This window comes from Anser cygnoides, chromosome 36 (assembly GCF_040182565.1).
Source record: "Anser cygnoides isolate HZ-2024a breed goose chromosome 36, Taihu_goose_T2T_genome, whole genome shotgun sequence".
NCBI lineage: Eukaryota > Metazoa > Chordata > Aves > Anseriformes > Anatidae > Anser > Anser cygnoides.
Genome location: NC_089908.1, coordinates 1,743,532 through 1,759,949, shown reverse-complemented (window position 1 = coordinate 1,759,949; position 16,418 = coordinate 1,743,532).

Sequence of the window (16,418 nt, the reverse complement as noted above, 5' to 3'; positions counted from 1 at the left end):
ATTTCTTGTTTGATTTGTTCAAAGGTCTATTGTTGCTCGGGGCCCCACTCGAAATAGTTTCTCTTTCGAGTCATTAGATATAGAGGACTCACAAGCTGACTGTAGCCTGGAACATGCATTCTCCAGAATTCCACAAGGCCTAGGAAAGCTTGTGTTTCTTTTTTGCTAGTTGGCGGAGACATTGCCGTTATTTTGTTGATCACATCCATCGGAATATGGCGACGTCCATCCTGCCATTTTACCCCCAAGAACTGGATTTCCTGTGCGGGTCCCTTGACCTTACTCTGTTTAATGGCAAAACCAGCTTTCAGGAGAATTTGGATTACTTTCTTCCCTTTCTCAAAAACTTCTTCTGCTGTGTTGCCCCACACGAGGATGTCATCAATGCACTGCAGGTGTTCAGGAGCTTCCCCCTGTTCCAGCACAGACTGGATCAGTCCATGGCAAATAGTAGGGCTGTGTTTCCACCCCTGGGGCAGCCGATTCCAGGTGTGTTGGACACCCCTCCAAGTGAAAGCAAACTGCGGCCTGCACTCTGCTGCCAAAGGGATGGAGAAAAATGCATTAGCGATATCAATTGTGGCATACCACTTGGCCTCCTTTGATTCCAGTTCATACTGGAGTTCTAGCATGTCCGGCACTGCAGCACTCAGTGGTGGCGTGACTTCGTTCAGGCCGCAGTAGTCCACCGTTAGCCTCCACTCACCATTAGACTTTCGCACTGGCCATATGGGACTATTAAAGGGTGAGCGAGTCTTGCTGATCACTCCTTGACTCTCCAGCCGATGAACCAACTCACGGATGGGGATCAGGGAGTCTCGGTTGGTGAGATATTGCCGTCGGTGCACTGTTGTGGTAGCGATTGGTACCTGCTGTTCTTCAACCTTCAGCAATCCTACAACGGAAGAGTCTTCTGAAAGGCCCGGCAGGGTAGACAGCTGCCTAATCTTCTCTGTGCTCAAAGCAGCTATGCCAAAAGCCCACCGGTACCCTTTTGGATCCTTGAAGTGCCCTCTCTTGAGGTAGTCTATGCCAAGGATGCATGGAGCCTCGGGGCCAGTCACAATGGGATGCTTTTGCCACTCATTCCCAGTTAGACTCACTACAGCTTCCAATACAGTTAATTGTTGGGATCCCCCATCACTCCAGAGATACAGATGGGTTCTGTCCCTTGGTAGCCTGATGGCATTAAGGTACATTGTGCGCCAGTGTCCACTAGAGCTTTGTATTCCTGTGGTTCCAATGTGCCAGGCCATCGGATCCACACAGTCCAATAAATCCGGTTATCCCTCTCCTCTACCTGGCCAGAGGCAGGGCCCCTCTAGTCCTGGTTGGAGTGTCTGCCACTTAATTCTTGCAAATGAGAAGCAGAGGTCCCTTCATCAGGGTCAAGAATAACATCAGCCCTTCTACTGCCTCTGGGGAACTGCCCAACAGAAACCGGAGCAACATTTTTCTTCGGAGACCCTCTTCTTGCTGCTGTATTTCCTTGCAGTTCACGTACCCGAGCAGCTAGGGTTTGAAGGGATGCAAGACACGGACTTCTGATGGCTCTTGAACAGGAGACATTTATTTCAATTTTTCACCACTACATATACTTTCCCCGTAGCCCCATGCGCTGTCCACGTGCCCGAATCTGTCATACAATTGGTTAGAGACCCTCAGACGCGCCTCGAGCCAGCCAGCAATTGGCCACTGCCCAAAGCTCATCTTTAACACTGTACCCAAGTTAATTTATCTCGACCTTGCTCAAGTTTTTGGTTCTACCACTGTTTTCCTCATTATCTCTAACTCAGGGACGTGTGAAACAGCACAAAGCTCCCTGCGAATTCCTTTCCCACAAGGGTTGAAGTAGGTTCACCATCCCACTTCCTCATATCTTCCCTGTGGTCACGCAGATAAAACCACAAGGTGCTATGTGGTGTGAGTCTTGGATACTCTCTCTCTCGAGCAGGAAAATACTGATTCTTAGTGGCTGAAATATCACTCCGTCTGGATGAGGAGGGATATGCTCGTTCTACGAGGTGGTCAAGTCTTTCGGACAGTTTCTCCACAGCTGAGACACAGGCCCGTAGCAGAGCAGAGAGATTGTCTTCATATTTTTGAAGCTGGCAGGATATAGTATACACTGTTGGTCCCATCCCCTCATCCCAATTAAATACTGCCAGCGTACTGGCATGTGATGATGGTGCACTCCGCACCAATTTACGCCACATGGATGCTGTGCACTGGACTTCATCAGGATCTTGAGGTGTCTGGGCATTGTCCAAATCACTATAAACCATCTCCAGCATAGCTAATTCCCGCAGATGCTGGAGACCTTTATCCATAGTGGCCCACTTGCCTATTTGATATACAATATCTTCCTTGTGGGGATACCTTTCTTTCACAGCTGCCAGGAGTCACCTCCAGAGGCTGAGAACCTGTGTCTCTCTCCCAATTCCTTTGTCAGTTACCATTTTTCTAGAGAGGGATCCCAGCTGTTTGGCTTCATTGCCTTCTAATCGTTGGCTATTGGCCCCAGTGTCCCAGCATGGAAGCAGCCAGGTGAGGATGTGTTCACCTGGGTGTCGACCATAATCCTTTCGTATTTCTTGCAACTCACTCAGGGATAGGGATCAGGTGTTTTCTGATTCCTTTATGATTTCCATCTCTTCTTCCTGCTGTTTTTGTGATGGCTCTGCTTTAGAGCTGCCTGCCTTTTCCCCTTCTCCCTCCTTCTTAGGAGAGGCTTCTTCCCTTACTAATCCAGCTGACTTCCGTTTCCATTGTTTCGACTTGACTATGGGGGCGACTGATACCATAGTTGGTTGGTCCTCTGGGTCAGTCACAGCATGTGTTATCTGGTCATCAGATTCAGAGACCTCCTCCCTCCCTTGAGGGTGCTGGACGGCATTGAATAGTGTGTGATAGGCGTAAGCCAGGACCCAGCACAGTGCTGAAAGCTGTCGTTCTCTGGCATTGTCAGGGTCAGGGCATATGACTCAAGCATTCTATCAGGTTTTTAGGATTTTGCACTTGTTCAGGGGTGAAGTTCAAAACTTTTGGAGGAGACACCCGTGACAGGTACCTGCCTATATCCTCCCACACACCTTGCCACCTGCCACAAGACTGTTTCGGGACAGATTCCTGGGTAAGCTTTCTAAACAATCGATTAACTTTAGAGAGAAGAGGAAACCCATTATTCAGAATTAGAAATAGCAATATATGGGTTATACATGGATATTCAAAATACTCAGAAACTGTTGTAATTAGCCCACTGATTGGAGGGGGTACCATTCCTGATATTATTCATAAACTGACTTCCAGATGAAGAAAGGAAGGCAGTGTAATTCTGAATATTCTCTAAAAGATAGTTTCCATGAGACCCAAATGATAACAGTGCAGAGCCTGAATGCCAGATTAAATTCAAAGCCAGTGCTTGGCAGCACAGCGAATTTTAAAAAAAAAAACCACGAACACAGATTGTAGCACACTCTCAGATCGGATATAGAGGAGAAAGGAGAATATGACACGGATTGCATGACACATGATCAAACAAGCCAATATTAACAGGACATTGAACATGGTGACTAGCAAGTAAGTGTGTTAGTTGTAAGCGTTTTAATCAATTCTATTGTTATCTCAACCCTTCGAGTTCCACATTGGGCGCCAAAAAGGACTGTGATGGTTTTACTGTGCTAGGCAGCTGAACTCCACCACAACCGCTCTCTCACTCCCCCCCTCCTTAGAAGAGGAGGGGAAGAAGTAAAGGAAAGAACAACTCACGGGTTGAGATAAGGATAATTTAACTAAAGGGAAAAATAATTATTAAGGAAAGATTATTATTAATTAAACAATTTAACTAAAGGGAAAAAAGGGAAAGGGGAAAAGGGAGGGGGAAAGGGAAAAAACAAAACAAAACAAGTAAAGGCTGTGTGGAAGTGCAGAGGAAAGAAATTACTCTCTACTTCCCACAAATGAGCGATGCTTGAGCACTTCCTTGAAGCAGGGCCTCAACACATGTAGCCAGTGTTCGGGAGGACAGACATTTTCGCAACGAGAGCCCACCCCTCCCCTCTTCTTCCTTTTTCCACCTTTTATTGCTGAGTGTGACATCATATGGTATGGAATATCCCTTTGGTTGGTTTAGGTCAGCTGCCCTGATGATGTTCCTTTCTCACTTTTTTGCCCACCCCCTAGGAGGGTTAGAGAGAGTCCTGATGCTGTGCCAGCACTGCTCAGCAGCAGACACAGCACTGGTGTGATACCGGGGCTGTTCTAGCTACAAGTGCAGAGCACAGCACTGTATGGGCTGCTGCAGGGAAATTTAACATCCCAGCCCGACCCAGTATACAGATGGGTACTGTTATCCAGAAAATTATACACAAAACACCAAAACCTTTCTCCATCTCAATAACTAAAAGAAATTATACCAGAGGAGTAAGGAACAAAGTTAAAAGATCAAAAGCAAAAGAGCAAAGGCTCCTTCAAGACATAACTCTGGATAATCCACTTCTGCAAACTTTTAAGGACTATTGCTAGAAATCTATCAGCAACTGCAGGAGGACATTCATAAAACAGAGTCATTAATTTTGCTTCTGGTTTTAAGAACAAATTTAAATATTATCTACCAAAATCAATACGTTCTCATTTGACAAATGTGCATTATTCATGCCTTTCAGTGGCCAGTTCTCAACCAGTAACCTAACCAACTGCTGCAGCTCCCAAGCATTATGTTAGTGCTAAATGCAGCTAATTTCTGAACCAAGGCCAAAATCAATGAATGTTTAATAACTTGGGATGTATTCAAGACTCTTCCCATATATCTGTTGCAGACTATTCAGAAGCTCTGAGTCAAGCCAGTGACATTTCTGTGCTCAAAAGGGCCTGTGGACAATATAAAATTAGTTTTTTGCAGAGATACCTGTGAGAATAAAGTCATTTAATAGCTCTTCTCTGTGTGCGATGTGATAATACAGAGGAATGTGTTAATCAACCTCATAGCAGATTTACACTCTAATTTACAGAAACATCACCAGCATGTCCTGAAGCTTGGAGTTAATGAGGATAAAGAACAAAGTTAAAGGGAATATAAGCGAGAACGCCAATTTTAATGAGTCAATTACACTATCAGGTGCTTGTAATTTACAGTTCCTTTCTGAGAAAGGAGTTAAGCTATTCAAAGTTAAGCTAAACAGAAGACAGATTTAAACAGCTTTCTTGCTGCAGGACAGTGCAGAAAATTTCCCATCGCTCTTGCTGAGCTCAGCCAGGCAGGGAAGGAAAACCGAAGCTTTGCTTGTGCTGAATGTCAGCTACTGTTTAAAGATCCTAATTTCACACGGCTGCTATTACCCATAATTTTCTAAGCATTGTCTAAATCCTCGTTCAGCTCAATATTTCTAAAGTATTTTCTGGTTTTTAGTTCTAATAATTTTCAAATTTATATCTTTTGTCCCACTCCCATGTATTTTTTATACAGAAATGTTCATAGAAGCCAAAGAAGTCACACTAGGAGAAATACACAGATCTACCTTCCCTTGCTGGAACGCTATTAAATTTCTGGAATAGTGACAGCAGTCTGTTTCTTGGCAAAGATCTTTCCATAAGGAGTGGCAGCAGAAGCAACAGCTGCAGATCAACAGCTTGTGTGTCTCTAATACAAGCCACACTGACCCACCACACTTACTTATTAAGGAACTATTAACAGTGCTCCTCCATGTTCTGCTTGAGGTTACTAACTTCAGAACCTTAAAAAGAAGCATCCACATGTATGACACAACAATGTTAATTGTCTTCTCTGCAAATGACTTATCTCACAAATCCATAAATCAGGCTGTAGAAGACAAAATAATGACAAATATTGAGGTTACCTCCAACAGTAGGTCTACAGAGTCCACCTGGACCTCCCGGAGTCCAACTATTTGAACAACATGTTTGCTATCTTCTCTTGCAAAAAGTCTGAAAATGAAACATCACAGAAACAAGATTTCTGAACTCTCAAATAGCAGCAATGAAAACACCCTTCACACACTATGTGAACAAGCAATCAAGACTACCGATTAGAGGAGAGGTACCACAGTCATTTATTTAATTTCAGACCTAAAGAGCTATTTCATTTTTAATATGTACCACTGAAACTTCACTGTTAAACAGACACTAGCACTGCATTTCTGCTAGTTCAGGAATATAAAAAAGCAGAGGAGTAAATTACCATGTCTACATTTTAGAGTTCCTGTCTCTCACTGAACTGCATCTCAGACCTTCTGTAGGAAGTTCAGACTGTATAAGTTATGCTCTGTTCAAGTTCTCGAGATTTTTGCACAGGAATTTGAAGCAGCTCCCATAGCCATAGAGTCAGAGTCCAGAGCAACTCTGCTGTGAATCACACAGAAGTGGTACAGTATACTGGAAGGATACAGGCACGAGGCTCGTGGAAGGAAGCTTAATCTCCTCTTTCAATGACATGTAGTATAAGTAGCTTACTCTGATTCTGTGGAGCTGCTTTAAAATCCTGTGTAAAAATCTTGAGAACTTGAACAGATGCTCACTCCCTGAGGCAGAAAGCCTCCCTCTTGAGCCTGCCAGTGTGCTCTGAAGATAGCGCTTTCAAGGATGCTAAAGGCCTTCAGCTGACAGGGAATGTTCCTTCAAGACCACTCTGAAAAGATTTCACTGCAAAAACCTTAACTGACTGTTGTTGTATTTAGAGATTTCAGCCCACAGTGCTTCTTTTATACTGAGCATGTAGTGAGTTATTCTGGTTTCCATTCCAGATGAAGCTCCTCTAAGGGAGTACACATCTATCCGAACAAGTCTAGGGCTGAGGTGCTACTGCTGAGGGTGGTGGCAGCATCACCTGCAAAGGTGCGCTCAGTAAAGGAGCTCAGTAAAGTCCTCAGTAAAGGACTCTGCAGTGTCAAGCACAAGTGGGACATCAACAGCATCTTCCGAGACGGCAGTGGCTGGAACTGCAGCCCCACTGGCACAGCAGGAGGGACAGGCCGAGGTTATGTTTGAACAGGGAGAGACAGGGACTCTACAATGGTTGGCATCAGAACTTCTGGTCACAAGAAGGCTCTTTCTCTGCCTACAGGATGTTCAGCTATTATATTACTGTAGTGTAAGCAAAACCATATGAGCTCATACCTTAGTCATAGGTCCTTATTCTTACTTATTTTTGCCCCAAAGCAATACAAACCAGGCGTCCTGTCAATGCAACAGTATTTAGTGCCAGATTCTGCCTTCCTGTAAGTATTTCCTAAGAACAACCCTAATTAAATACATAACAATTTATTATACATGGTAATATGCTAAAGGTAATTGCATGAAACAGTAACAAACTGATTCATAACCCTAGGTTTATGGCAATACATCTTTTTATTTCAATACCTCTTCCTTCCATTTAGCAGGTCATAAAGCTGTCCAGGATAGATTTCATAAAAGCTGATCAAAACAAGTAGATCCTTCCTTGACTGTAATGCTTCCAGGTGTCTGAAGATGTCCTTGGCAGCCAAGGCATAGAGTCCCGGGTTCCGGTGAGTACCTATCATAGTGGAAGTCTTGCCAGCACCAGTCTGCCCATATGCAAAGCAGTTTGCGTTGCCTCTGTAAAGATAACCTACATTTTTAGTGCCACATCTGATTTATTCATGTCTATTAAAACAAATTCTGCAAAGTCAATCTCTCTATATAGCTAGCTCTTATCAAGGAGGTTTGGTTTGCTTCCCCACCTGGGAAACTGCAAAAACACTCAACAGTGATTCCCAAGCATGTCCTATGGAGAGGTGGCATGTCACAGAGTGCTGGCTCTCTTCCTTTTTTTCCCAAAGCCAAAAATACATTTAAGGAAGCCAAGAATTCAATATTATTCTTCCAGCTGTTTAGATGCTGCAGAAATATTGTAGGATTATGAATGGGAATCCTACTGCTTATGAACCACAGAGAAAAAAGGCTGTGACATGAGGTGCAAATCAGCCACAAGTCAGGTTTCGTATCAACACACATTGTACTTGATGAAGATTAGATCTCATCAATGTGTATAAATACCTGAGGTGTGGGAGACAGAGGGATTTGGCCAACCTCTTTTCAGTGGTTTGTGGGGACAGGACAAGGGGTAATGGCCACAAGATGGAGCACAGGAAGTTCCGCACCAACATGAGAAAGAACTTCTTCACGGTGAGGGTGACGGAGCACTGGAACAGGCTACTGTCCTGGTTTCAGTTAGGACAGAGTTAATTTTCCTCCTAGTAGCTGGTAGGGTTCTATGTTTTGGATTAGGATGAGAAGAGCGCTGATAACATGCTGATGTTTTAATTGTTGCAGAGCAGTGCTTACACCAGGCCAAGGACTTTTCGGCTTCTTGCTCTGTCCTGCCAGAGGGCAGGCTAGGGGTGCAGCAGGAGCTGGGAGGGGACAGACCCAGGACAGCTGACCCAAACTGTCCAAAGGGGTATTCCATACCATCTGACGTCATGCTAAACAATATATAGGGGTGGCTAGTGGGGTGGGGGGCCGGCTGCTCGGGGATAGGCTGGGCATCGGTCAGTGGGTGGTGAGCAATTGCATTGTGCATCACTTGTTTCGTACACATTATTATTAGTAGTACTATTACCATTATTATTGTTATTGTTATTGTCATTGTTATTGTTATTGTTATTATTATTTTCCTGTCTTAATAAACTGTCTTTATCTCAACTCACCGGCTTCACTTTCCCGTTTCTCTCCCCCATCCCAGAGAGGGAGGGGGGAGGGCGAGCGAACGGCTGTGTGGTGTTTAGCTGCCAGCCGGGTTAAACCACAACAGCTGCCCAGGGAGGTTGTGGAGTCTCCTTCTTTGGAGATATTCAAGGCCCGTCTGGACGCCTACCTGGGCAGCCTGCTCTAAGGAACCTGCTTTGGCAGGGGGGTTGGACCCGATGATCTTTCGAGGTCTGCTATTACCCTTATTTTTCTAAGCATTGTCTAAATCTGTACTCGGCTCTGGTGAGGCCGCACCTTGAGTACTGTGTTCAGTTTTGGGCCCCTCGCTACAAGAAGGACATGGAGGTGCTTGAGAGAGTCCAGAGAAGGGCAACGAAGCTGGTGAGGGGTCTGGAGAACAAGTCTTAAGAGGAGCGGCTGAGGGAGATGGGGTTGTTTAGCCTGGAGAAGAGGAGGCTCAGGGGAGACCTCATCGCTCTCTATAGGTACCTTAAAGGAGGCTGTAGAGAGGTGGGGGTTGGTCTATTCTCCCATGTGCCTGGTGACAGGACGAGGGGGAACGGGCTAAAGTTGTGCCAGGGGAGGTTTAGGTTGGATGTTAGGAAGAACTTCTTTACTGAAAGGGTTGTTAGGCATTGGAATGGGCTGCCCAGGGAGGTGGTTGAGTCGCCATCCCTGGAGGTCTTTAAAAGACATTTAGATGTAGCCCTTAGTGATATGGTTTAGTGTAGGACTTGTTAGTGTTAGGACAGAGGTTGGACTCGATGATCTTGGAGGTCTCTTCCAACCTAGACGATTCTGTGATTCTGTGATTCTGTAAATCTTTGTTCAGCTCAATATTTCTGAAGTATTTTCTGGTTTTTAGTTCTAATAATTTTCTAATAATTTTTAGATCCTTCAGATCTAAAACGATAAACCAGGTTAGCTCTGGTGTTAAGCATGTTAACAAAGTATATGGGTTTGTCACCACAGGGTAAGATTAACAGCTCATAGATCCTGTACGACCCGATATGATCCATCAGGTTTTCGAACAGGTAAAATGAGAGTGTTGAAGTCAGACTGGCACTCTTTTAGCAACCCTAATTGTAAGAAATTTTCAGTTATCGGGCTAATTCCTTCTTCACTAATTTCCTTTTTAGTTTCAGTAGCTGTCATCATCAAACTCAACACTTCCACATATCTTTGATCATTTACCTCCAGAATAATCTCCCCATTTTTAAATGAGATGGTTGCTTGTAATTTTTCCAATAAATCTCTCCCTAGGAGTGACTCCGGAGAGCTGGGCATGTATAGGAACTTGTGAATGCCCCACAGTTTCCCATATTTATATTTCAATGGTTTCCAGAAATATGCTATTTCAGATTGGCCAGTTGCCCCCTTCACTACAATGTAATCATTCCCCACTGGTACTAATGCTTTATTTAAAACTGAATATGTTGCCCCCGTATCCACCATAAGCTCCACCTCTTTTCCCTCCTTCCCCAGCTTCATTTTTATAACCAGCGGATCTGCTGGGGTAGATTTCTCCGGTCTTCCTCAGTCGTCTTTTGCATGCATGACCACCACCTCCCTTCCCTGGTTCCCTTTTCCATTTCTTTTTTGTTCGTCTGGGCATTCGTTTTTCCAGTGCCCAAATTTCTTATATAGGGCACATTGATCCTTGCCTAGCTGGGGCTGTTCCTGTCTAGGCCTCCTTTTTCCTTCTTCCCTAATAATTGCTATCAGCCTCTTCTGCATGTTTAACTGAGGAAGATAAAAGTCCTCTCTCCTTCCAAACTGCCCCGTGTGCACGCACCACACCAAAGGCATATTTCAAATCTGTCCAAATGTTTGCCATCTCAAAAGCTCTTATGCCTGTGTGGATTTCTCCATGGGCAGTGAAAAACGGGCTCTTTGGGAGCTGTTCCAGGTGTGGGTCTGAGCTACAGGGTCTATTCGTCAGGAGCGGGTTCGTCCAGCTTGGGCCCCCCCGGCGCCCCCCCCCCGAATCAGCTGCTCCTGCATGGGCTCCTCTCCACAGGCTGCAGCATGGACATCTGCTTTGCCGTGGTACACCATGGACAGTGGGGGGGGGGGGACAGCCTGCTCCACCAGGGGCCTCTCTGTGGGCCGCGGGGGGGCTTCGGCTCCGGCACCTGGAGCACCTCTGTACTGCACTCCCCCTCCTCTGCACTGACCTTGGTGTCTGCAGGGAGGTTTCTCACTCCTCACTCTCCCAGCTGCTGTTGTGCAGCAGTTTTTTTCCTTTTCTTGGGTGTGCTCTCACAGAGGCACAAACTGCATTGCTCGGGGCTTGGCTCTGGGCCGTGGTGGGCCCCTTTGGGGCCGGCTGAAACTGGCCCTTATCTAACATGGGGCAGCTGCTGGAATCTTCTCACAGGGGCTACCACCGCAGCACTCTCTGCTACCAGAACCTTGCCATGTGAACCCAATACACTGGGGCAGCTAGGTCATTACTGGCCTGTAAAGTATCAGGGCTTAAATTAACTAATGAAACCCTAAAAGTGATGGGGGTAAAGGGACTGGGATAACAGTGCCACTTTTGAGGGATACCAAGCTGAGACTAGGGATAGAATGATCTCTGGGCAATTATTGCATGTACCCGAGGCAGGGACTAACTTGTTGGGAAGGGATTTGATGATGAAATTGGGCATTCAAATAGTAAATTGTTAGACTGGAATAACAGTGGTATTAATGGGGTGCTCTCAGACCCTGGGAGCAAAGATATATTTGCCTTTGAGTGGAAAGACCCTGAAATGGGGGTGGAAGCAGCAATACAGACGGACAGTTTTACCTCAGGGGTTTACAGGGCCACCGATTTATTTGGGCACGTTCTAGAAGAAATTTTGGAGCAATTCCAACCTCCAGAGGAGGTGTTACTGTTACAAAATGTGGATGATCTTTTATTGTCAGGACAGGAGAAAACAGTTGTGAAGGAAGCCACTAACAAGCCATTCAACTTTCTGGGAAAGCAGGGCTTGGGAGGACTGGAAAATAAATTAAAACTTGTAGAAAGAGAAGTCAAGTATTTAGGGCATCTAGTGTCTGAGGGGGGATGAAGAATAAATCCAGAGAGGATTCAGGGAACTGTTGAGCTACCCCTACCCAAAACTAAACAGAACTAAAAAGTCTTAAGAGAGAGAGGTTTTTAAGGAATGAGGAGTCACGAAGTCCAAAGGAAAACAGATCTTCCCTGAGGGAAGAGAAATGCTGAATAAAGTGCTAATGAGGCAAATATTAACTGTTTTACATCAAGAGGGTCATTGGGGAATTCAAGCAACGTGTGACACTGTGCTATGGAAATATGTATGTGTAGGAATACATATGTACTCTGGCTGAACAAGTATGCAGGAGTTGTGTAGTATGTCAAAAGGTAAATAGGAAAATTATCTGCAGTCAGCCCAAAGAGGGTGCGAGAACCAGGAATTCAATGCTTCCAAAGTGTACAGGTGGATTTTACAGAACTCCTTAGAGTAGGTAGATTTAAATACTTGTTAGTCTTGGTTGATCATTTGTCAGGGTGGGTGGAAGCTTTCCCTTCAGTACCTGCTACTGCGAACATAGTAACTAAAGTAATTCTAGAACAAATAACTCCCAGGTATGGAATTGTTGAAGATATTGACTCTGATCAAGGAAATCACTTTATGTCAGAAATATTGCAAGGGCTAATGTGGACTCTAGGAATTAAGTGGAAATTTCACACTCCTTGGCATCCTTCCTCTTCTGGAAGGGTGGAGAGGATCAGACAGTAAAGAAGCAATTGACTAAGTTCTGGAAACTCAGCTTCCCCAAACAAAGTGCTTACCTTTGGCACTTCTCCGAATTCAAACTGCACCAAGAAAAGATGTGGGAGTTTCACCATATGAAATATTATTTGGATTGCTGTACATGGACAAAGGGAATGAATTACCTCAAAATGAGATAAAAGATGCTTTTCTTAAGAACTATATACTCGGGCTGTCGTCCTCTTTGTCATCTCTCAGGACCCGTGGACTGTTAGCTCAAACCCCACCCTTGGAAGCCCCGATCCATCCATTCCGAGAAGGAGACTGGGATCTGATGCGAACATGGAGAGAACTGAAACTGCAACCTGAGTGGGACGGACTGTTCCAAGTGCTCCTGACTACCGAGACGACAGTAAGAAGAGCTGAGAAAGGGTGGACTCATTCCTGGGTAAAAGCATCAGCTAACCCCGATACCTGAGAGACTGCATTAACAAAGACTTTTAAGGTTAAAACTGTTAAAACTATCTATTGTAAATCTTTAACTTCTCCTCAGAAGAATTCTTAATGAATTAATGAGTAAAAGGGATTGAATTACACAGAATTGGAGTGTTTCCAGGGAACACTCCCTGGAAGTGGGAGAAGGCGGGGTATTTAATCCCCACCAGAGGAATCCTTATCAGTTTGTGATTTTTATTGTTTTTCTTAATTATTATTTCTTTATTATTATAGGGGTGTATATATACATAGAAATGATGTATTTTATCTTAGTAATACCTATTCTCAATGGATTAGCGATAGGATGGAGGGAAAAATTCAGCATTTCCAATTAATCCAGAACATCTATCGAGTTCTATCTCGAAATAATTGTTGGATTTGCACCCAGATGCCTAGAAAGACTGAAAAGGCCTTGTCCCTGATTGCTATTTCCAGCAGCAACTGTGTCTGGATTCTCTAGATTTCTAAAAACGACAGATCATAGTCCCGGGAAGGACTAGATTTTGAAGTTGAGCTCCCTACACATAATCCTGGCTACAATATACTGTGTTATCAAAAGTGCCTTTTAAACAACATTGATAGAAACTCAGGGGACAATAGTACTGACCCTGGGTGTATTAATATTATCCATGAAGTAGGGAATAATCCATACTGTACCGAATATGGTAGCCACGGGAATGCTAATATACATAATGCTCACCAGGTACAACATGAGAATCCTGTAACCGGATGGCCTGTCCCAAATGGCAAGGGGTGGTACTGGCTATTTGGGTTGCCCCTAGGATGGAAGAGAGCTTGCACCCTGGGTGCAATAATTCCAAATGTAACTATTATTGAAGACCCACAAAGCCAAAGCCCCCTTGAGACCACACGCAGAATTAAGCAGACTCTAGATAATCCTCTAGTAAAATCCTCTGGCATTTCATAGTTTTGCACGGTGTTTTTTACCTTGGTTAGGGGTGAGTGAATTAGAAAACACCATTGTAAATATCTCAGCTATAATTGAAGAACTAGAAAATAAGTCTGGATGCAAGAAAAAGGCGATAAGTTTGCAAAAATAGTACTCTGGAATTGAATGGTATTAAATTTATTAATAACCTCACAAGGAGGAGTGTGCACTGTCATTAATGCTAGTTGCTGTATATATGAAGATCAAATGGGACAAATTTGACTGATCTCAAAAATATTTGGGAAAAAAAAAAAAACAAACAAAAAAACAAGATCCTACATAGAGTGGCTCGAGATGACACTTCCTGGGGATTTAGAAACATTTGGGAGAAACTAACTTTGTGGTTATCTGAATAGAATTGGCTCAAACAACTATTTGTTGGTATTGTAATAATAATGGCATTGTATATCTATCATCCCCCGTGACATCCACAGAAAAATATTGCACCTTAATGTTGGAAAAACTCAAGAGTGCGGTATGTGAAGAGGTACAAAAAAACAATAGGAGTAAGAAAAGAAGAGTAAGGAGTACGGAGTAAGAGGAGTAAGAAAAGAAATTGTGAGAAACTAAGTTGTGGTTTTGCAGTAGAATATGTTTTTGAAGTAGAGTGTGTTTTTGCAGTAGAAAACTAACCTTCTGTATTCAAAGGTAGTTGTGTAGTCATAACAAGGAGAAATGCTAAGTAGATAAGTGGACAGTAGAAGGCCTCACTGTTCCAAAATAAGGTAGAAGCTTGAGAAAAACAGGATGAGCAGTGTGAGAACAGTAAAACAAAGGTCACAAGTTCTCAAAACATAAGAAAGGAGAAAAAAAAGGGAAAAAGGAGAAATTAAAGGGTTGATCAAAAATATTGTACATATATAGTATAGAGGGGCGTCGAGTAGCTTGTGAACCTGTAGTACTCAGCCGATGAGGAAACAGGGGAGGTGATCAGGTGTCGGGTAATAGGGAATAAAAGGTTATGATATGTTTACTATAATGCGCTCCTAATTGGCAGGACGCCCGCCATGGTAATCGCGAATAAAATAGCTTCACAGAAGATCCTGTCTGAAGAAAATTATTTTTTTTTTTTCCTCACACAGCTGCACACGCTGTATTGCCAGATAACACACAAGTTCATAAAGCCGCATAAGAGCCATAAGCTGTAGTAGTTTTCTGGCAGAGAATGCAATTATACAAAGCAACCTTTATTATTATTATTATTATTATTATTATTATTATTATTATTATTATTATTTATTGTATTTGAGATTTTTTCTTGCTAATTGTTGGTCACACCCTTCCATTATTTGCCCCTTGTAGCAGGCAATCATTTTCTGGCCAGCAGAATTCTGACAATCATGCCAGGCCTCCCAGCAGCGGGTGAATAACTTAAGACTTCTGGGTATATTTCACAGCATGACCTTGCTTTGAGCAATGCAATTAGCTTGGACTTCCCATATCAGTTTCTCTCCTTCTGTTAGCGTAGCAACCACATAACCACCAAGTGATTCTATGAAGGTGCTTTATTCAGCGCTGGAAGCCGGGGCAGGTGCCCAAATCTGGCTTCAAGTCCCGTTACTTCCCAGCCATTATTTATACATTCAACATTACGTAAGGCATACATACTCATTACAGGTTGCAACATCAGCCTCGCATTCCATTCTAATTAGCTCTCCTCCCCTTTGCACATGCGTGGTGCTCTCTGGTGGTCGTCCAGGTGGTCGTCCAGATGAAGTAAGGAGTCTTCCTCTCCGCTAAACTTTTCACCTTTCTCACTCGACGCATGCTCCCTCCGCTCCTTGGTTCTGCTTCAACTCATTTCAGCACTTCCAGGCCCTTATCCAAGGTCAGGTTGTATCTGTTCCCTCCCAGGGTTCCCCTTCAAAGATTCATTTGACTGTTCAGTATACTCCCTAAGTTTCCCAGTATACATAGATTATTTGATAATATACTCCCTAAACTTCCCAGTATACATAAATTAATTGATAATGTAAGTACATTTGGCAATGCTTAATTATACTGTATGACCCATCACCTAAGAGACATTAATAAAACATCCATTCGATTCTCCCCAACGCTAACATTTCCCCCCTTTGAAAATACTTCACTCATACCAAGAGCAAGTATTTTCATTACTATTAGGTTGAATCAGGTTAGTAGAGGTTAGTAAGTATAACTTGATATAGAGATTAGTAAGTATAATCTTAACGCATCTTCGTTAGTCTACTATCTTATTGATTCCTCTATGCCTGCTTGTTAACGCTAGTACTATAGGATGGGGGTGGAGTAAGTGGGATAGGGTGTTCTGGGTGATTCCCAGTAAGGACTCTCATTATTCGGCGATTCCATGCACTACTCCTAACTATTTCTCCCTTCACACACGAGAACATTACTCCCATTGCAGCGAATACAATTAGCAGCAGCACAATGCTTTGTAGGAGGGACTTGAGCCATCCTTCCAGATGAAGGCCTAGTCCCTCAAAGGTTGCTCCCAACCAATTTTGCTCAGCTTCTTGCTTTTCTTCCTCTAGCTCATGTTCCACATGAGCTAGTTGGGATATGTCATTTTCCACATCTGTAGT